The sequence below is a fragment of the Lissotriton vulgaris genome, chromosome 2_1 (genome assembly GCF_964263255.1).
Source record: "Lissotriton vulgaris chromosome 2_1, aLisVul1.2, whole genome shotgun sequence".
In the NCBI taxonomy this organism is placed as follows: Eukaryota; Metazoa; Chordata; class Amphibia; order Caudata; family Salamandridae; genus Lissotriton; species Lissotriton vulgaris.
The window spans coordinates 942,877,585-942,901,150 of NC_141687.1; the positions used below are offsets into that span (position 1 = coordinate 942,877,585).

Here is a 23,566-nt window from a genome sequence, read left to right on the forward strand (position 1 = left end):
TTGCATCCTTTAGTCATCTCAGGAGATCTCGATCTTATTGTATGGATTATATCAGGATATCCAAAGGATCGGAAGGACTTTCACATAAGGTAGCAAAGTAAATCAGTAAATCCTGGCTTCCATGAACCAAAAGAGGACACAGAGAAATTTGGAATGTCAAAGAATGATGATGCATGGAGAAGAATGTGGATCCACTGAGGCTGGATATGATTCAATACAGGATGTAGGATTGTTTTTTTAATTGTTTGACAAGTGGCCAGGGAACTGAGTTGGAAGCTGGAAACCTTGCTATGTTTAATATCCATGAGATGGGTAATTGGTTTAAAGGCCTTTGTGTTGCTATGTCCACGTTCAAGGTGAACCCCACAAGAAGTTGAATGGACAATAAAGTAAATGTTTCAGGAGGACTAAGGAGATTTTAAATGAAGATGACTGGTTGAATACAGGAATCTTTGCAAAATGTTACTTGCGACTCATGCACTTGCTGCTTTGAGAGGCTTTGAACATGCATAATGTTAGTCTTGCATCTTGCCATAAAATAACGATTCTCTAAACAATATGAAGGGAGAAAGTAGATATTATCAAACGTACGGAGGCTAGCATGATCCCTCGTACCACGCCCTTTAGTTTGTGAAACGAAAAGCTAAAGAAAGATAAATAAATACAGAGAAAAAGGAGATGGTTTTTAAACGTAGTGTTACGCATGCCTAGGTATTGTAAGGATTTTTATTGAAGGCTTTTTTTGTTTGAGTAGTGTAAATTGAGATATGTGTTTTTCATTATTTTTCCAGAAAGTCAGTAATGAAGAACCATGGCAGAGATGCCAGTATGGATGAAAGAAAGGAGGAGTTTGTGACTATGTTTTGGGCTCAAAGTGAAAAAGAAGCTAAAAAACACTATCAGCATCCAAAGAGGAAAAACATTGAATCGCTAGGGTTTAAATGGACTACTGCGTACATTCTTTATCTAAATTGTTATATGTGATATCAGGTTCTTTAAAGGGCTGAGGAAGGAGTGGCATAGTAAAGAGATTATGCATAATCTTTCTGAGTCATTAAGAAAATCTAATTCCTCCTTTTAAAGTATTCGGAGAATCATTTATAGCAAAATCATGGAGAGACTATCAGGACAAAAATATTGCCATAAAAGAATTAGTAAAGAGAAATGCGGAATTCAAATAGGATCACAAGTGCAGTGAGGAGTTTAAATTCATACAAAGAGATTTGGGAGCCAGGTATATTAGTTCCTGGACTGTAATTCAGTGTTTGGAGATTGTCATTAGTAGAGGTGGAATTCTGACTGATATCGGTGCACTGTTCTTCTCAAAGGTCTTGAGTTTCTCCTATTAACGAACGTGAAATCAAATATCAGAAAAGCTCTCTGTACCACCCACACACCAATGTTATTTGAGAAAGATTTAAGACCTTCAAGGAGGGTATGGAGTTTGTGAAGGTGAATGATTTGAGATGGGAGAATGGAAGCAGAAAGCAGACTATAAGCATAAAAACACCTGGAAGATTGCCTTTTGGCCTTGCAAGAAACTCTTTTGTGTATGTGGTGGCCTAAGGGGTGTATTGAAGTGTCTGTTCAGAGTGAATAGAGGCTAAAGGAGTTGAAAAGTCAGGGGAAAAGGGAGGAGTGGCATGATAAGAATGTGGCAAAAGAAGTTATAGGCTGTTTGGGAGATAAAGTGAGAATTCAAGGTCTGGTGGTAATTAATGGTGATTGGTCCAAGTTTACAAGACCATCAAGGGTTATTGAAAATGCTGTGAAAACTGAGGATGGAAAAATTTGGACTTAAGTGGAGTTTAAGTGAGGTGGGTTGCGGCTGTAGCAGACGATGAAGAAAGCAGTGCCTTGGTTCCGGGTTAACTCAGGATAAGGATTGCAGGTGAGTCTTTGAAAAATGATAGTGAGAGAAAGAGGAGAATGACCATGAGGCCTGCATATTTTTGTGAGTATGTGTTATTTTGAGAAGTCATTTCAATTACTTTTTCTCATCAGGGCTGAACTGGCCGCAGCGTTTTTTTCCACGCGCACCGTTCCCCTTCAAACCCCCCCTCCTTCCCACCCATACCAACCCCACCCTTCCGCGGTCGGCCCGACTCAATTGTCAGGGCTGGTTTGTGTTCCCAGTCTGGCCTTCTTCTCATGTCTATAAATAGGTATGTACCATCATCTTTCGGTTCTTTCTGTAATCTTTACCTTTATTTACATTCATGTTATGTCTATACACTGTAGTTCTGCTTTATTTGTGTTCCATTGTTTTGTTTTGGAAAGGAGATGTGTGGTATGTTTGGAATCTCACTGGGTAGGGTTCTGTTCTAGAGATTTACTGTGAAGCAGCCGAGGGACGTTCTAAATACGAGAATCCTGCTGATGTCTGTGGCTGAGATGCTTCATGTTAAAGACCCTTCTTTTACTCAAGATGTGATGCACATTATTTATTAGGTTTAGCAAAGAAATAGAGCAAAATAGGTCCTGTAAAAATCTGATAAAAGCTCTTCAAAATTCAAAAAAGTGTATTCTTTTAATTTGTGTACTTTTTACTTCAGTATATTAGATTACATGTTACTACATTGAGTGACATTTATTAGAAGTGATGGTTTCTAAACATGAACATTCATGATCGTCCCCATTCCATGATAAAGGTGCCAAATGTGAACCAGGAGATAAGTCATTCATCGTGTGCCCTCTCTGCATGGCCTTTATTATTCTAGGTGGAACAATATTGTGGCCTATCAAAGCACATAAAGAGTGTTTTTGTACAGTGTACATCCTGAACTGAAGATGCAGGTGCTCTCAAATGTCATAATGGAGGAAAAGGTTGCACCGATAAGTAAAGTAATTGACTTTGATTACACAACCTTATGGTACAAAAGGGGGTGGTAATGGACTGAGCATCTGAACCAATCAAACACTCACACCCAGTCAAAAGATCTGGGTTTAATCCATCACCGTTCTTTAACCCACTCTGCCACCCCAGTTCAGACATGGCTATATGCAAATCAGTCTGACCCTGTGCCTCATGGGAACAGCCTTATCAAGCAGGAAGCTGAGATTGAACTCAGCTTTTCGAATTACACAATCTGTAATTCATTCCACTGGATAAATAGCCCGCACCCACTCTGCCTCCTTTCTTTAGCGCATTGTGTTTTATGTTTGAGACACTAAATCAGTACACTACTTGCACCTTACATTGAGCTGACATAAGAAGTCTTTCTTAAATAAAGAAAATGTTAAGTGAAGGGAAGGAACTCTATTTTATGCTGATATCAAGTTTTCCAGCCTTCACTTCAGCAGAGGCTCTGCACCTCAATTATGACAATTACTTAAAATAGGAAAACAATGGGACCCTGGAGAGACCTGTAAAAGTGAAGTGTAGAGCTCTGCAGCCCTGCCAGGCTGGTCTTGTTAACGAGTCAGGTTGGAAAATTAAAAGGTTGCATTCAGTGGTGTAATAAAAGCTTAGGATAGTGAAGGGGCCTCTTCATACAATCACTCTGCCACCCCCTTTGTTCAAATAAAACCCATACCAGAGCTATCCCCAGAAGTGCACGTGGTCATGGTGACAGCAGGGCACACCAAAATGAAAATGACAAATATGTTTTATGGGGCTAACTTTGTGTATCCCTAGCCTAACCTATATATAAATCAATGCTGCCCTTAAAAAAGGGTCTTCAGGTGGTTATTGTGTGAGGTATGTACAGATATAAGAGAAATCCATCTAAAAATAAATGAAGCAAAAGTGTTCCCCTCACTACCATCACCCCTAGATTAAAAGTGATTTTCCTTCTCTCCCAGTTACAGTGTTGCACTGCACTTTTTCATAGAACAATAGTCCATTTGGTGTGGTGGACACCATGAACTACTTATAAAGAAATACTGTCCTATGCATGTGGTGTTGCATGGTAGCTATAGGGCCCAGAAGACCTCTCTTTGATCCCTGCTCTCACATTCGCCACATTATGTAGCCTTCTGCATCCCTGTACCTTGGCTCTCCTATCTGACAAAACTGAGAGAACGAAGAGAACGAGAGAGAACGAAGAGGTGAATCCGCTTGCATTTGAGACAGCTCACGTTGCCGTACAAACTACCACATTGCCATATTGTGCACAGCAAGGAAGCAATGGCAGAGGAATACAGTTGAATAACTTACATCTCTGACCAGAGGACTTTGTGGTACTAAATGGAACATTACAACTATCTGAGGTTGTATTTTAGGAAGAGTCCATGTTTAAGGAAAACACTGGCCGAACTGGAACAAATCCTTAGGCCTTAGGCCTACTGTTGCTATGTAGCAGCCCAGGGATCAGATTTGAGTCTATCGAAGAAGATGGAGTGCAACAACCTGCCCTTCCCCTGGTGCAATGAATGCTACTTTGTATGTGAAGGCCTGTGCTTTAATGCAGCATGCTGAGAAGACAAGAGATTAAACTAAATCAGTCTCATAAAGTCTGCTTTTTTGTCAAATACTGGTGCAAATATACCTGTTGCTGTGCTTTTATGGAGGAACTGGAAGAGGGGTGAGGGATTAACATGAAGTGCAAGGGGGAAGAAATGTGAGGCAAAACAGCATGAGTGGGACAGCATACATGAGAGGGACAGTACGAAAACACAGGCACTTCAATGAAGTGCTCCAAGAAAAGAAAAAAGTAGTTCCCTAATGAGAAGGTACAAGTCAGTCAAATAAGAGTGGTAGAGAAACAATGCGTCAGGAGAGGGACAAAAACAGAAAAGGTAGGAAAGCCATTGAATAACAACCAAGCACATTATATTGACAGGAAAGCACATTTATATGCAATGGGCTGACCCAAAGTGCTAGCCATAATTTGAAAAGCGGAATGTATGGGAAAGCAGCACCAGTCAATTCCATGACAACGAAGGACACTATTTGCAAGGTTTCTCAAGGCAAATCATGAATGATGAAACTGGAAAACAAAAAGGACTAATAATAGGAATGTTCTCAAGAGATATCTTCAGCGGAAACCTAATGCTGATGCTTTTAAAGTTATCGTTGTGGGAAAATAGATAATTTTGCTCAGGACAAAGCTTGCCCAGCATCCAGGCTTTAATGTTCACATTGGTGTGTTATAGGCAATTTTCCTAAAGTTTGCAGGAAGAAAAGAGCATGCAAACTTTGGGGTGAAGTGTGTAGCTGGGAAATCAGATTCTGAATCTTCTTGCGCAGAAAAAAAAAGCAGTGGAGTAGATTGTGTGTTGAGTGTGAATGTAATGTATTGAGTGTGGATTAAAAGTCTAGAGAGAAATCAACATGTCAAATGGCGACAGGAGGTATTTACATAATAATTGTTGCGGACTCTGGTTTTCTCTTCACCAGTGTTGAGAAATCTATTTAGTCAACTAAATTTGTGTGGGACCTGGGGAAAAGTTGATACCACAAGATGTACATCCTGAGTGTTTTACAGGCGAAAGAATCTCCATGTTATGACATAGAACTGTAACTTTTTGAGGTTAAGTGAAGAAAGGCTTTAGGCAAGTTATATGTCACTGAAAAGGGGCCTTCTGTCCTAGGGTGGATTGATCAAAGAGCCTTAAGGTTAACATTAAATCTCAACAGTAGGGAACAGGTGTTTGTGAGGGATAATTCTGAAGAAAATGAGTTTTCACTGGGTCCTATTAATTTCCTTACATTCCTCCATTCCTTGCCATCTCGTGACAAAACCATGCCTACAGCCTCCATTTTTGCTGACGCTAAAAAAACTATCACATACCCAAGCCCCCCTGTTCTTTGCAGTTAGCCAATTTATCAACAGAAAGCCATGAGACACCTATGCCCTGTGTAAACAAGCTTGTTTTTCATCTTTTTCTCCCTGCTTGGTAAACATCCTTTACACCATGATCCGGTCATCTGGACAATGGTCTGAATGCCGAGTCTTGATCAAGCTGATTGAACAATGGTCTGAATGCCGAGCCTTGATCAGGTCATCAACTACAAACACCACCCTGATTGAACAATGGTCTGAATGCCGAGCCTTGATCAGGTCATCAACTACAAACCTCGTCTTGATCAGGTCATCAACTACAAACACCGCCCTGATTGAACAATGGACTGAATGTCAAAAGAGTGAAATAAAAATGTACATAAGGCTTGTTCGCTGTGGAGTAAAGCAGCAGCCTCCTGGGTTTTGTCTCTGACTAGCTTGGGACTCTGTCCCATAGCCCGGGCTATTGTAATAAAGGTGGTTCTCTCTGCAGACGAAGGTTTCCAGGTCTACTTTTTTATATAAGGAGGGTAAGAGTAAACTCTGTGATTCCCGCACCGCCAAGCCCCCACTCCTCCTTGAGGTGGGCTTTTCTTGGTTCTACAATGGTGTGAAGAATGGAGGAGATTTAAAGTTGAAGGATTTACCTGTTTTCTTTCATGGAACATTGGGAAACTGAAAAGATTTTCTTACAAAATTATTCTGTAGGATGATGCCACACCACTATATCATAAAGTGAGGGACATGCCCATAAGCATCAAAGAAGAAGTTGTTTCTGAACTTGATAACTTTGAAAAGGCTAGTATAATTTAGAGCATGGAATCCACAGACTTGTTGGCCCCTTTGCTAGTAGCAAGGACGACCAATGGCCAGGTGAGATTATGCACGGACTTAAGGGATTTCCATAAGAATATCTTAGTGGGTACATTTCACCTACCCATGATTAATGCTAGCCAAAACAAAAGTTTTAAAGTGGTTTTCTACCATGGTTTAACATCAGCGTACCTTCAAGTGTTGCTTCCCCTAACAGCTGGAGTTTCACTGCCTTCATTACTCTATAGCTTAGTTTGCATGCCATTTGGACTAGCATCAGCGGCTGCTATTTTTCAGAGGCGGATGAATAGGCCATTCAAAGAATTTGAAGGGGTCACACTTTTCAAGATTACATAAGGGCAAAGACAAAACAAACAGAACATGATCAAAGGTTGAGAAATGTTTTGAAGGATGATGGGTTGCAGCTGATTCAGTATGTGCAAGTTTGCTGTGAAATCAGTAACATAATTAGGTCATGAAGTTAGTGAGAGTGGTATCTTACAGAACGGATAATTGAATCAATGAAGGATGCACCCCTGCCTACCTGTAAAGTCAAAGTCAGGTCTTTTTTAGGATTATCAGAGTTTTATTTAAAGTTTGTCCGTGATTTTGCCAGCAAAACATATGGAATTATACTGTAGCTCAAAGACCATCAAGAGGTTTTTGGAATGGGGAAATAGCCGCGTGTAGTGGTATCATAGTCAAACACGCATTGCAAGTCTCCAGGCAACGGTGATGTTGAATGATTTAATAGAGTTTTAATAGACAGGTTCAAGTGGCCATTAGCAAGGGGATATGCTGCAAAGGGAACTCAGGAAATTCATTGGGACATATTGGATTACTTTCACTTACTAACAGGATACAGTCCTTTCAGAATCCTCAGAGGGAGGGAACTTGTTACCAGAGATAATATAGGCGGGCGGTATATCTATCATTATAAGGAATGGTCTCCTTAGTTAGTCAGTGACAATATTAGAAAAACTAAAGAGGTCTACAAGGTGAAATTTTATCGGAAACATGGGGTCAGAGAAGTTTCCCTTGAGAAGGGTGATTGGGTACAGATCAAAAGGATGGTCTGGAAGAGGAAGGGAGGTAGTAAATTTCTGAAACCTCAAAGTTTATTTGAATTCTGCAAAACTAAGTGATGGCAAGGTGTAGTATTTCAGCAAAAAGGCTAGATGTAACAAAACAACCATTTTAGAGGTAGGGAGAAAGTACCTGTGGCTGTGGAGGAATGATGTCAGAGATTTTGCAAATGTGGAAAAAATGAAGAATAGCCATGCTCTTTTTAATGAGGGAGGACAAAGAGCAAGCGTAGGAGTTGATCCGTGGCTCGGTGTGGTTGGGTTGATTGTGATGACGCCATTGTATGCTTTGGATGTGTTCGGACATGGATGTAAAGAGTTTGAAAAATCATTAGCGTAATGTTCATTTGCTGAGGACTTTCACACCTCTGCATCTATACCATCAGCCTGTCTACACCCCCTGCCCATCCTTGCCGGTGAGAGTGCCAGATAGAAGCCATATTAACACTGTGCTCATTTTCCACTCAAGGGTCCTAGGGTTCAAAGGTCCTCTGAGCTAAGCCAAGGCCAGACTCCTGTCTCGAGCCTTCAGTGACTCCTCTGACTCTACACAAAACAGGAGCAGTACAGCAGGGGAAGCAGCAGTGGATGCTTTTGTCGTACAAAGACCAGTTACTGTTCAGCATTTGAAGTAGCGGGGCGTTGTTCTATCATGCCCAGAACTGATACCATACACCAAGAGAAGCAGCAGTGCAGGCTTTGACTGCACAAAGGAACTAAATAGAGTAAATTAGTTTCCATGTGATGGGGAGCACATGTGGTACTGGTCCAGCAATGCTGAAGGCGGCACGTGAGCACAATGGTAAGAAGACACATAACACACCTGGGTAAGAAGGAGAAGTGTGAAAGTAAAATACCCTCAGAGTCACACCATTAGGAAGGCAGAGACCAGGGCGGGCTGGAACAGGCTACCTCCCTTTCTCAGGGAATGCACCAGAGAAGGACAGTGTCCGATGCATGCGGGGGTAGCGCCTAGCTGTCCTGGCCTCTGCCAGCCTCATAGTGCTTCCACACCTGGGTATTCAAAATCAGCCCACGTGACCGACCCCGGCTTCTGCCTCCGACTTTTAAGGCCTTTTGAACCAATCCTTGCTCCACAGATATCTGCTGGAGAGTCACTCCACTTCTCGGTGCCTCTAATAAGGTCTCATCAAGATATTTCCGAGTCCTGATGATGATCGCAGCATTTATTGGGGCTCACAATGCTGTCGACTGGTTATACTGGAGACTCACTTTTGAATATAGGATTTGTTTCATGAGGGGCGGTGCTGTGCTGGTTATGTTGACTTGAGATGTTCAAGTTTATCACGTGTGGGTCACTAATGAAAGAGCACTTTGTTCTGCGCTGGCACTCACTGCGCTGTTTTTGTGATTTTTTTGTTTATCTGATTAAAAATTGCCAATTGATTGCACAATATTTCTGTACGTTCCTTTACCTAGGTATCAATGTTCTTTGTTCTACCAATTGTCCCAGTTCCCTGGTGATTGGTGAGTTTCCCTTGTGTTAAAAAACTATACATGAAAGCAGAGGCACAGAAGAAGTTGGCGCATGTAGTATATGGAAGCAAGGGAAGACAAGAAGCAAAGGGACAAAGAAATTCAAGAGCTGAGGGAAGCAGGACGGCACATGGCGGCCACGCAGACAAAGCAGCCGGCGGCAAATAAAGGCCAATGCGCAGAGGGAGGCGAAAGGACACATAGAACCCCTGCAGCAAGTGGCAGCGCAAGCTTTCAGCCCACACACCGAACCGGTGTAGCTTGTGCAAGAGCAGTGCAAGTCTCCTTACACCAACACACAAACACACATGCTGACAAACACACATGCTGAATCTCAATCTCCTCCTACCATCGCTGCTGTATGTGCTGTATCTGAGGGGAGATGGGGTGTGTCTGTGTCTGTGTGTGTGTGTGTGTGTGTGTGTCTGTCTGTGTCTGTGTCTGTGTGTGTGTGCTGTATCTGCGGGAGGAGGGGTGTGTGTGTGTGGGGGGGTGCGCTGTATCTGGGGGACGACGGGTGTGTGTGTGTGTGTGTGTGTGTGGAGGAGAGTGATATTCCGCCCCACTCACAGGACATGTACACCCCGGCCAGCATCGGAGCAGGTTTCCCTCACATATACAGGATAATCTAAGATTGGCAGCAGTGGAGAGCCAGCACCCCGTTTTTCAAGAGTATCTTTAGTTTCTCATAAAGAATGCCCTTCAAGTGAGTAAACTGCATGTCGGAGGTGCAGGAAGAGTCTCAGTACAATTGCTTTGCATCTGGTGTGAAAATAAAACAACCACAATAGGTATGAATTGTTACCATGGTATTTTTGTGTCGCCGTATTTTTTTGTCATCGTTTTCTGTGGTTTCTGACTTCCCCTTGAACACCCCCGCCCCACGCTCCCCGCCGCTGCTCCCCCGCCCGTTTTTCCTTTTTGTCTCCCCTTCCTTCGCCCATTGGCGGCCCCGCTCCCGCCTCCCAGCTGCTCCTCCCTCCCACTTAGCCTATTATGGAGCAAGCCCATCCGCGCCTGGACCGCGCCCAGTGCCATGACCCCTGGCCCCCGACGAGGCCAGCCCACACGACGGACTTACGATGCCGCCACCCTCAACGCACTCAACCCCGGCCGGAACCCCGCCTGCTACAGAGCCACCCCGAAAAGCACCCACGGACCCTTCACCTGCCAAGCCTGCAAATTCTCCTGCCTCCGGACCTGCACCGCACCCAGAAGGCCAGGCACCAGCAACAATCACCTCAAGTGCATCCTGCTCAACACCCGGTCCGTCCACAGGCACGCCGCGAACTCTGGAACCTCCTCGACACAACATCACCAGACGTCACCTTCCTCACAGAAACCTGGATGAACGCCTCCTCAGCCCCCGACATCACCATAGCCATCCCAGATGGATACAAGATCACCCGAAGGGACCGCGACAACGAAACGGGAGGAGGCATCGACAGCGTCCACAGAAACACCATCCGCATCACGACCAACTCTGACGACACCCTCACCGCCTCCGAGCACCTTCACTTCCAGATACACACCGACCCCAAGACCATCCTCTGAGGCACTCTCATCTACAGACCCCCGGGACCACGCACACAATTCAGCGAAGCCATCGCAGACTTCATCAGCCTGCACGCCCTCACCTCCTCAGACTACATCCTCCTAGGGGACCTCAACTTCCACCTGGAGAACAACAATGACAGCAACACCGCCGACCTGCTGGACAACCTCGCCAACCTCGGACTCAAGCAACTGGTGAACACCCCCACCCACTACACCGGCCACACGCTTGACCCAGTCTTCTCCTCCAGCAAGCACATCTCCTTCAGCCACTCCACCGGACTACACTGGACTGATCACAGCTGCGTCCACTTCAACTTCAGGAGAACCACGACCCACCACCACCCGCAACAGGTTCTACGCAGAAGCTGGAGCAAGATCACCGCCGACCAGCTCACCACCTCCCTCAGCGCAAAACCCTCCCACCAACACAACGGACCCCAACGAAGCAGCCCGCAACCTCACACAGTGGCTCACCAACTCCGCCGATGACCTTGCACCACTGAAGAACCCTCCCAGCAGACCCGGCAGCAAGAAAACCTCGTGGTTCACCAACAACCTCAAAACCTCCAAGAAAAACTGTCGCACCCTCGAGAAAGCCTGGCGCCACGACCAGACTACAGAAAACATGACAGCCCTCAAGAACGCCACCTGCACACACCACCAGCTGATCCGCACCACCAAAAGGACAACATTCAAAGAACAACTGGACAACAACACCCACAACAGCAAGGAACTCTTCAGCATCGTTAAAGAGCTCTACAACCCCAGCACCTGCAACGACATCACACCCTCGCAAGACCTCTGTGACTCACTCGCCTCGTTCTTCCACCGCAAGATCGCCGACATACACAACAGCTTCGGCGCACAGACCATGCACCCAACCACCGAACCAGCGCCCCCCACCACCACCCTCTGCAACTGGACCCCGATCAGCATCGAAGACACCACCCGCACGATGAACACCATCCACTCAGGCTCCCCAACCCACCCCTGCCCTCACCACGTCTTCAACAAGGCCGATTCCATCATCGCACCCCAACTCCGGGACATCATCAACATCTCCTTCGCCACCGCCTCCTTCCTGGAGAGCTGGAAACATGCCGAGCCCAGCGCTCTCCTGAAGAAACCCACCGCGAACCCCATGGATCTCAAGAACCTCCGCCCCATCTCGCTCCTCCCTTTTCCTGCTAAAGTCATCGAGAAGACCGCCAACAAACAACTCGCCGCCTTCCTCGAGACAAACGGATCCCTCGACCCCTCACAGTCCGGTTTCCGAGCTAACCACAGCACCGAGACCGGCCTCATCGCAGCTACCGACGACATCAGATCCCTGCTTGACAACAGGGAAACAGCTGCCCTCATCCTCCTGGATCTCTCAGCAGCATTCGACACAGTATGCCACTGCACACTAATACAGCGCCTCAGCAACACCGGAATCCAAGGGAAGGCACTGGAGTGGATCATCTTGTTCCTCACCGGAAAAACCCAGAGAGTCCGCCACCCCCCGTTCCGTTCCGCGGCCACCGAAGTCATCTGCGGCGTACCTCAAGGATCCTCGCTCAGCCCACCCTCTTCAACGTCTACATGAGCCCCCTCGCAGCCATCGCACGCCAACACAACCTAAACATCATTTCCTATGCTGACGACACCCAGCTGATCCTCTCCCTCACCAACGACCCCGCCACCGCCAGAGCCAGCCTCCAGGAAGGAATGAAAGACGTCGCAGAGTGGATGAAGACCAGCCACCTGAAGCTGAACTCAGACAAGACGGAGTTCCTCATCCTGGGATCTTCCCCCTCCGCCTGGGACGACTCCTGGTGGCCCCCTGCCCTGGGCACCGCCCCCAAGCCAACGGACCACGCACGCAACCTGGGTTTCATCCTGGACTCCTCCCTCACGATGATCAGACAACCCAACGCTGTCTCGTCATCCTGTTTCAACACCCTGTGCATGCTCCGAAAGATATTCTGGTGAATCTCCACCGAAACCAGGAAGACAGTCACCCAGGCCTTTGTCACCAGCCAACTGGACTACGGGAACACCCTCTCTGCGGGAACCACAGCCAAACTACTGAAAAGACTACAGCGCATACAGAATGCCTCCGCAGGACTCATCATGGACATCGCCCGCCACAACCACATCTCTGCCCACCTGAGAGACCTGCACTGGCTCCCCGTCAGCAAGAGAATCACGTTCAGACCCCTCACTCACGCACGCAAGGCTCTCCACGACAGGGGGCCCAAGTACCTCAACAACCGCCTCACATTCTACACACCCACCCGCCAGCTCCGCTCGACCAGCCTCGCCCTCGCCACTGTCCCACGAATTCGCAGAGCCACCACCGGAGGAAGATCCTTCTCCTACCTGGCAGCCAAAACATGGAACTCCCTCCCCATCCACCTTCGGCTGACCCAGGACCATCTCTCCTTCAGGAAACAACTCAAGACCTAGCTATTTGAGCAGTAGCGGATCCCTCCCCTCCCAGCGCCTTGAGACCCTAGCGGGTGAGCAGCGCGCTATATAAATATGACGGATTGATTGATTGATTGATTACCACTGTGCAGTATACACATCACTTATAAGACCTTCCAGTGTCCAGCTCTGAGCTCTCATCTTTAATAATGTGTCCAGGGTAGGCTGTGAGGTAGAGCATAAAAGGGAGCTGGGGTGAGGCTGGCATGTAAAGCTAGATGCATGCATGTATACATCCTCTTGTGGCAGTTCGGCAGATGGTTGTGGAACTCTGCCAGGAAGTGGACTGGCAAAGGATGGATATCACAGGCTCCGGTGGACGCATTATACATTGTGCCAAGGGGGCTCAACGGAAGTGGGCACCCTCTTTGTGCGTCCCTGGGGAACAAAGGTATTACTAAAGGGACTGTTTGTCCTTGTGCATCCCCTTCTGTAATACTGGTAGCGTTGATGCACATTTAGCGCCAGCGCTAGCATAAGAGGGTGTTCACTCTTTTGCACGCGGCGTAGCTCCATGTAAATGAGGGAATCTCTTTGCCTCTGCGCCCGCACAGTATTGCTGATGCAAAGTGGCCCTTAGGAGGAGGCAGCTCACTGCTAGTGTGCCACCAGTGCCCCTCTGGAAGGCTGCCCTCTGGAGGGAGGGAAGGGAGTCTAATGGACCCCCTCAGACATCCCCTGCAGGCAGGTGCAGTCACTCACTGAACACACCTGAAGAGGGATCCCTCTCCCCTGTTTCAAGTACAGGCGGCATGCCTTCTGCACGGTACCGGGAAACAGAGAGCTGCTTTGAAACGGCCGCTCCATATTTCTGTATTTCTCTGAATGCGCTGACCCCAGGACAGCGCAGGTTCGAGGCTGCCCTTGGGGCAGCGCATTCACCATAATAAGTAACACTGTCTCGGTCTGACCTGGCGCACCTGTTTACAGGTGTGCTGTGGCACAAACAGTGGCAGTGCTCCCTTCCCATAGTACGTCCCGTGGCTGGCACGAGGATGAGCTGTTCTCGCAGTGCAGCAAAACGAGCATTACATGACGCAACCAAACATGGACGTGGGGGATGCATGAGGTGAGACGTGTTATGGCTGCCTTACGCATCTCCATTAGTGACTCAGTCTCCGCCATTTCCTGATGACGGCGGGCGTTCAGAATAAAGGGCTCTTCCAAGACCATCCTGACTCCTGCAGGGGTGTGTGCTACGGGGTTCCCCAGACTTTGGCGTCAGGGAACGACATGCGTAGCCCCACGCACCTGTGCAGCAATGGCGGCCCATTGGCAAAATGCACGCAATGCCTGCACCTGGAGCTGTGCGCCCATTGGTTGAAAAGGAATTATAGAAGTCTCGGTACTCACTGTCCCAGAGCATTTGTGGGCCACTGAGAAGCGCCGGCACTCTCCCACTAAGAGCATGAGCACTAAGCGACCGCTCACAAGGGGAGGTACTCTCCCTTTCAAAGTAGTGAAGTCCAGGTACTCAGTAACTGCTCTTTTAAAGCACTGCTCGCGGCCATTCCCCCACTGTGCCAGGTCCAGCCATGCTCACTATTCAAATAAAAGGACTACACGGCGACAACTGGTTATTAATGTATTGTTGCAGGCATCACGTGTCTTCGTTTCTAAGTCAGAAAACGTTCAGTATGTGTATAAAAATAACACCACACCTGTGTACTAATGTGCACTGCAGACTGCACTAAAAGCCTTGTGAGCATTCTTTAGCAGACCACGGGTCTGTAAAGCATTCTGTAAGTTTCTGATAAACGAGCTGTTGTATTTGTTGCACCTAAACACAAACTTGAGAAGCAGGCATTACTTTCAGCAAGGAAAATATGGCACGTGACAGAGAAGAACAACTCTGACAAATCGTGTACAGTGACATGAACTCTTCAGATTGCAACATCTATGACAAATGGTAAACATCATGTCAGTACATTAATTCTTTAGACATTAGCATAGCAAAAAAAGATGACACAATGATGCCCAATTATAGGGAGAGCTACCGGTGATAAAACAAGGGCAAAATACTCACAGCAAATTACTAGGACTAAGGGTGAATCCTCCCCAACATAAACAAACAAACGACAAAGAAGAATCTAGCCCTTTCAATAGGGCGTTTTTCAACCATTACTGTTCAAGTACACATCGGATGTGGACAACTTCCACTGAATGATGTATCTCTAGGACACAGAGTTTTCTTCCTAAGGATAAGGGCCTCTCACTCACAGAATGCGGCACATTTTACCGTTGAGCCTGCTGGTAGCTGTCCCATCCTATGCACAGCGAGTCCACAAACAAGCGACCTAATGAATTCACTGGGTCCTACAGTTGAGAGTTAGTTGAAGGGTCAATAGCGAATGCTCCATCCAAAAGATGAAATTGTGTAATGGAAAGTATTCACAACACAATTTATTATAATCTTCCTACAACACGATTAAACTCAAAGTGACAAAAGATATGGATATTTAAGGAATCTTTTTATATTTAAAAAAAGATCAAGCTGTTTGTGCCCATCAAAAAGTGGCCACTGAAAGTCTTGGTCACCTGTTTGGACAAAGCAAAAACTGTAAGTTGTAAAAACTATGGGGTCTATTCATAGTTTAGCAGACAGGATACTACTATCGGTCAAACCAACAGCTTGCCCACTCTATTTAGAGTTTAGCAATCCGCCATGTTTCCACTTGTTGAACCCCCCGCTAGCTCCCTCTCTGGGTGCCTTAAACGGATGGCCGACTGATATTGAGCTGTCAGTGAAAGCGTCTCCAAACATCCACCCTATTCACAAATCGGATCTGATGCTGGCACCCTCAAACATGAGGTGGAAAATGACTCCCTCACCCTGAGAGAAAACTCTCCAGTTGTCAGGGTCCTTTTTTTATTATAAAAGAAATTGGAGCAGTGTTTAGCGGCGTCAGCTATAACTTCCAGCTGACTCCAAAGTGAATACCTTCTAGTACATCATATCATTCTTTGATCCCTCAGATGGAGAATAGGGTGCACAACTCTGTGCCCTAAGGAGATATCATTGAAAGAATATGTGCATGTACGATGGAAGTGTAATTGGACAACCCAGGCCTTAATTTGCCTTTTTTTAAAGGACTAGGATGTCGGTTTTCTGTCCACTGATGAATGTAAATTGGGAAACTTGAGAACATTGCACGAAGTAAATAATCCCAGGGTAATGCTGGAAGGCAGAGGATGGCTGCAGGCCACCCTTCACCGGCCAGCTCCAAACTCACATCAGTCATTTATTGACCAGCGTTAAATCAATGCAAGGCGCCATATGCTTGTGGTCTCTACTAAAGAACCTGTTTTCCCTATGGAATTCAAAGTGGAAAAGGTAACCTTTGAGATATTTTCTCAGAATAAGGCCGAAAATTGTTTTTTTTAATGAAAGAGTTAACAAATAAACTCTTTCATTAAAAAAAACAATTTTCGGTAATAATTAATGCTGATGTAAGGAGAAATAAGATGTCACTGAAATCAAGACTGAAAGGAGCGGTTCGCATTAAGATACTGCACATGAAACTCTTATTCACATATTCTGGTGTCATTCTTTTAGTGATGACGAATAAACAAAAGCCACCTGAGTTCCCGAGGGATTATCCTCAGGCCAGAAACGTGAGGCATTGTTTTGTGTAGGTTTAAATCAACCCTGCGTTGTGTACGTTTCGTGATCCAGCTGTTATTGTTTTCCCGCTTTCGGCTCGCGCGCCATGCATCACGGCCTGCCTCACTGCCCTGGTATGCGGCAGCAGGAGTCGAGCCTGGCATTAGCTCACAAGGAGGGGCACGTTATTTCCTCACTCGAAGGCAGGGATAGTTTATGATTTGATGACTGACCTATCACATACGTCACTCCCGAAAAACACTCGTGACTGAGCCTGACGTGTCGTATGAGAAACGCATTCTCCGCACACTGGCACAGCGCCACGTGTGGGCGCCCTCCCACAGCGTGGCACGCTCCAGTTTCTTTCCAACCTCCTACCCTGAGTCCTGATTTCCACGAATATTTGAAAGCCCGGATTTCAGAATGACCTTGTGTGACCTGCTATTTTTCTGGGACAATTATATATATATTTTTTGGGGGGGGTGGGGGGCGTTTTAAGTAATAGGCATGCCATTCTGAGATTCCATTGCAGATTAGAGGCTGAGCCAGTCCCATGTCAAGCGGAGCCCCGCATGTGACTGATTCTACCGGTCCCACAACCCCACCGGTCTTGCAAAGCTCCTTGTCTTGCTGTACATCTTGCTGCTGACCCTTGGCAGCCCGGCTGACCTTTCAGAGGGACTGGCTTGTCTAGAAATCCCCCGGTTTGTTTACCTGCACGTGACAGACGCCCTCGCATAACCTCTACGGGGAACTAATCCTGAAACGGACTGCTCTGCAAATACACTGCATATTTGAATACACACCCTGGCTGCAAAATATGTATCTGTGAAATGGAATCGATCGTTGCGATCTTCGTTTGCGCCTTTTTAATTCTGTTTTTTTTTAATACATTAACGATACATGTTCAAATAAAACACTCCCAAGTCAAAATCTACGATTGTCAACATTTTGGAAAATTATCGGAGTCTAACGTCCACTAACAGATTAGTATGAAAGTTTCATTTTTTTGTTCATCTTTAGCAATGTGTTCCTCCTTTCTCTGTCTTTAAGAAGACCCTTCCTTCTCTGGAAATGTAATATTAATGACCGTCAGGAGATTTCTGTAATAATTAGCTGGACACTATAAAATCATAATACCAATAAAAAAATCCCTGTTCTTTTCTACAGTGGTGTCTCCCCCAGTCTTGCGCCTATGTGGCTAAGTTACACAGGCGTGTTTGCATAGTTACACTACTTTGGCACTACGTTTACATTTCCAACATGTACATTGCCAATAAACATTGAGGGTTAGGGCTATGAAGTAGAGTTAGTAGTAGGTTATTACATTTAGGGCCTGATTAGGAGTTTGGCCGTGCCAGAGCGGACCGCCATGCCCGCGACCAGGTGCCGCACTGCCAACCCTGTGGTCGGGCCGCCAGCCAGATTATGGGTGTTTCTCATTTCTGGCTGGCTTTTTTCGGCGGTCCAAAAGAAGTGCCTCTGAAAATGGGCACTGCAGTGGGAATGCCCAAAAAGGTAATAGGGTGGCTTGACCGCCACCACTGCGCCTAAGCGAAATTAGCGGGAGTCGGACCGCCAGACTGGTAATCAGGCCCTTAGTGTTGTTGGATGTGGTTGATGGTCAGGGTTACATTTAGATCTGTGGGTTAGATGTTGAATTTAGGGCCTGACGCTAAAGTTGGCTTTGGGGGTCGGCACTGGGGTTTGGGGTTGTGCTTAGGGTTGGGTAATAGCTGCGGATCTGGTTAGGATTAGGGAGTGAGTATTGTATATAGTGTTAGTGGTATGGTTAGGGTTAGCGTTAGCATAATAAGTAGGGGTTATGGTTAACTTTAGTGACTGTGAATAGGTTTAGAGTCAAGGTTAGGACGGGTTATTTTTAGTGTTGGGTTGGATTGGATTAATCATCTAGCGGCTGTGGTCAGAATTAAGCCTGCGTTATGGCTGCAATTCTTGTTACAGTAACTTACAGACTGAATAAAGGGATTCAGGCAAGGGATAGGTTTATGGCTGAGTTATGAATGACATTGAGATTAGGAATAAGGATTGGAGGATTACATTTAGTGGCAGGGTTTAGAGTTTGGGGTTAGAGTAAGAATTAGAGATTAGAGTTTGGGGTTAGACTAAGAATTAGAGATGTGGTTAGGGACGGGTTATTATTATGTTTATAGCGCCCGAATCGACCCCCGAAGGGGTATCTCCGCGCTTGCCTTGGGAACCCGTCCTGGTTTTTCCCTGTGAGATAGCCCCTACAGGGCATCCCCAAGGTGAAAGCCAGGCATCCCGCCGCGGGGGGCCGTTGTGGAGATTAAGCAAGCTTAATGCCCAGAGTTGCAGAGTGTGAACCCATGATTAGGTCAGGCACCGAAGCGAGAATTATCGAGTCCATGGACATTTGAGCTCAAGACCCTGCCGCGTCGGGAATTGAACCCTGGTCCCGGGTCTGACCTCTGCTTCAGGGTCTGCCTGCTCTAACCAGTGAGCCACACTTCTCCACCTAGCACTACTTGATGAGCCAATGTAATAGAATTGACAATAGAAGAGGATTTGATGTGGGGTAAATGAAATGTAAAGTATATTCGAACGATGTAAAGGTGCAAACACAGAGTAAAAGCAGATTATGACGCGGATGTAGATGTAGTAAAATTATTACTCAGAAGTCAAAAAGGCTTAATTGTCTCAATCATGGTTCAAACTTCAGACCTGCCCAGCACACACAAACCTTCATAACAGATGCATCAACCCACTGCGCTGTCTTATCAGCCTTTACAAACTGTCCACAAAATGGCCCAGTTTGCTCTTGAATATAATATTCATAGCAATAGCGAGCCAATATAGATTGTACAAATCTTTCACTTTCTGCACTGAACAAAAACATTAATGTTAGAAATTCTGCAGTGCTCCTTAGCCCTCCCACCCCGGAAGTAACGCAGTGACATTTCTCCCTGAGCCCTGGCACTGCCAGTGACATCGTGCACCCTCTCAAAAATGTAAATGTGTCTGGAAATAAGCACTATGTAAAGACAGGGAAATTGAACGCATCAGGGACTCTGCAAACTCGCCCAAGACACCAGCTACAAGTGTGCAGCATCACAAGGAGAACAACAAGTCACAAGTAGCTCCTGTCGACTGACGAAGCAGAAGAACCAGTGTATAAAACAGGTTTTTTCCAGGAAAGCTTAGTAACGCGACGCTCAACATTGTGGGGCACAGTTTTACCACATGTGGCAGCTGGCTAGAGTCTCGGCTTCAGGCCTGGCCTCTGAACGTCGATCTTATTTTATACTTTTATCACCTTTTCCCTCCCCACCACTCTACCCTGATACCAGCTGCTACTGAGCTCTCCGCCACACAGGGGAAAGAACCATACATCATACCACTAACATTACTTATTTATTTGTTTATGTTGTTGCATGTATGTATGTATGCTTGTATGTATGGCGTTGGAGCAAGATGTTGTATCTTCTTAGTTGGCTAGGTGCATGAGGAAGACTTTGAAAGAAGTCAATTTTGAAAGACGACTCAAAGCCCTTTCACTGAAATATTCCTAAATCTGATCCATATAATATCTGTAACTTAAAGGAAGTTAAAACAATAATAATACCAAAGACAAGATTTCAAACAGTTCATTAAGGAAAGAAGAAAAGAGAGGAATTACTGCTTATCCCCAACACAAGTGCGGTGAGTCCTTGGGAACCTTATTAGCAATATCTTATATCTTCGCCAGTGGATCACTGACAAAATATGGGAAACAAAAATATCAAGTGGAGAGAATATTGTGTCAAATATATCGAGGACCAACATTTTGAGAAGATAAGTGCAAATAGGTAAGTATAGATTTACTATTCCTAACTCCACATCTACATATCTTGAAGAGATATATATTATCAAGGTACATATATGTGGAGTTATATATAGTAAAACTTTCCTTACCTATAGAAACGTACCTTCACAATATTTTTGTCCTCGATATTCTTGACACAATATTTTGTCCCAAGTTATTTTTGTTTCCGATATTCCGGGTGCACACCTTGGCCAGTGCCACTCCTATCTGGAAACTCATCCAACATAGATCTAAGATAAGTGCTGAGGCGGCAAGCACCCCCTTCAGGGCTACCGGTCCTTTCACCCTAGAGAATGGTTATGCAATCTCACTTTTGCCCCCTCCGGTTGAAAAGGTTGTCTTCAGACTATTGGGTGAATTCCATGAATTAATTTGTGAGTTCTGTTAAGAGTTACAGGGTGCCTTGAGGTCAGATGGATGCTTGCCTGCCAGGCAGACATTGAAAGATGTAGATTCCGATCTCTGATGAGCAGCCATGAGGAAGGTTTGACGGGCTGAGGGTCATATCAACAGGAAGCTGCAGGAGGAGTGGCTACCGGTGTCATTCGATTGTTGTGATGACTCTTCAGTGGGGCAGGAGTGGTGCCAGCCTGTGTGACCAGAAAGCGCATGCTTCTCTGAAGTGAGCCAACCTCTCAGGCTCTTCTTACAGAAGGGTCTGGAGTTTCATTGGTTGGGATCCCAGGAGGAAAGGATTTAAGACCTCCAATGGTAGAGGACCAATACACCCGTAACTTTGCCTCATTGCTTTGTGCGCTAAATGTAAACAGGCAGATTAGTTGACTCAATTGAACCCGACATTGGGATTAGGGGAGTGCCGACATTAGGGATGCTATCTAGTGTCTGGCAAGCTGTGGAATTATGGGTAGCGTCTGGTGAGCGGTACTGTTTTGAGATTACAGGTAGGCACCAGTGAAGGACAATGTCTAACCTTATTGGAGGTCTCTAGAGGGGCACAGCTTTTTAAATTATAGGCTGTGCCTAGTGAGGGGCACCTTTTGACATTATGGACGGAGGTGTGGAGGGAGACGAGAACTTTTAAAGTGGTGAATGGTCGTGTTGGTATCCCTTCTAGATTATATGTGACGGTGTAATGTGGACAAGGTCAGCTTCTGTAGGACCCACGGTCATGCCCCCAAAAGTGCCTTGAAGATGATCAGAGGGCATTTCCGTGCTATCTACTACTCCTTGGGGATACCGCTGCGGTCTCTGGTGATTTCCATTGATACTGGTACAGTGTGGTCGCCTCGGATTCGCTCCTTGTTTGCAGTTACAGCTTCAAACAGAACAATAGTGGTGTTCTTGTGAGCTCTTCCCTATGTCTAGACTCAAGAAGCACTTCCGGAGCGTGACTTGAAAGTTAATACCTTTACACTTTGGCCTCAGTTGAAGAAGAGGTCAAACTCTGATATTTATTCGGCTAAATGAAGGGACAGGGTCAATAAAACCCTCTAACTTCCTGTTATACCAAGGCCCACATTAGCTTAAAACACAAGTGTGTTACCCCTCTGTCGAAACATATAGCGGATAATCAAATTTCATGTCAGACGCCTTCCCTCTAAGCACATCCTCTCACTGTATTTCAAATGTTACTAGTTCACCAGTCCTGGGTTTCCAACACAATCAAGTGGCTAAAATGTTCCACGCTATCCTCATGGTTATTTTTTTTAATCATTAATACATTATAAATATGGACTAGGACATATGCATCCATGCCCTTTGCAAATAAAGAAACGCATATTAGCAAAGAGTACCCAAGATCCGCACATGACAAAGTCAAACCGAATAAAATGTTATAAAAATTAAACATTTCTATAAATAACAACCAAATCGGCGTAATTGAAGTGGGCTGGCCTAGAGGGAAACTGGGAGCATTTAAAACAATTCGGTGCATGTGAAAGACCAGCAGGTCTGTGGCAGAGTCAGACACAAGTTAGGTGAGGGAAATCCCAACTCACCAACAATCAAGGCCTGCCTCTCACTCTGCAGTGTCTGGCACTCTTCCACTTAAAGTCTCAGACGAGAAGCCTAGCATGGTATGGGAGTACTCTCTTCACAATCTGTATTGATTCCAGGCATTTAAGTTGAAGTGTGGTAGAGGAGACTGGCTAAATTGCACATGACTGCCTATACTGACCGTGCTCCGTGTCTTTAAACATATACATTATGCTTACACTGCAGGCTGTCAAAAGACATTAACGAGGTGTTTCTATAAAACTTGCTCTCTAAGTTTTGTCTTTTTGCAGCATTGTATTAATATGTGATATTAATACTCTCGCACAAAGGTACTCTTTTGAAGTATGAACGGCTGAAAGGGCCCTAGTGGGATTCAGACTTATGATAAGCAAGTTGCACATACCGCTCAACAGGGTGACCACAACTCCCTGGGCGATTTTACCAACCACTGGCAGTTTGTGACTTTCTGTGTCTATCTACAGATATGCAAATTGCTTATTTAGCAATTTCTGAAACTTAGTAATTTACAAAGATGACATAGCCCCCTCCCACAGAAATAACCTACTTCAACCATAGACGTATGTGCAAAACGTAAAAAACACATTGTATATATTATAAATAAATCATAACAGTGATGTGTCCTATAATGTTATCTTGTGAATCTAGTGACATGTTCAAACCATTCAGCTTTCAGCCTCGCGATTCAATATCATGCCACCAGCACCCCCAGGATGGCAGCACGAGACCAGTATACATGGCCACTGGATATATATATATGTCATTTATATATATTACCATGTCTCTGGGATTCTAAGATGACATTATGGACCCACGATAGATAGATTATGCTAATGTATATAAAGACTTGTAAGTCTGTATTATATATGTATTTACAGCTCGAATTTACATATGGCAGGTGCAGGTCACAGGTCAATAACAGTATGAGAAAGTTAAAAGAGGGTAGTACATCTGCAGGCCACATGAGGCCTTATTTGTCTGCCACGTGCCA

General features: G+C 45.6%; 1 protein-coding gene across 2 annotated transcripts in view; it reads right to left on the reverse strand.

The window, feature by feature from the left end:
• Positions 1 to 23,566, reverse strand: part of MNMIP1 (manchette microtubule inner protein 1) — a 211,602-nt gene that overhangs the window by 169,137 nt on the left and 18,899 nt on the right. The gene's annotated exons all lie outside the window — the stretch shown is intronic.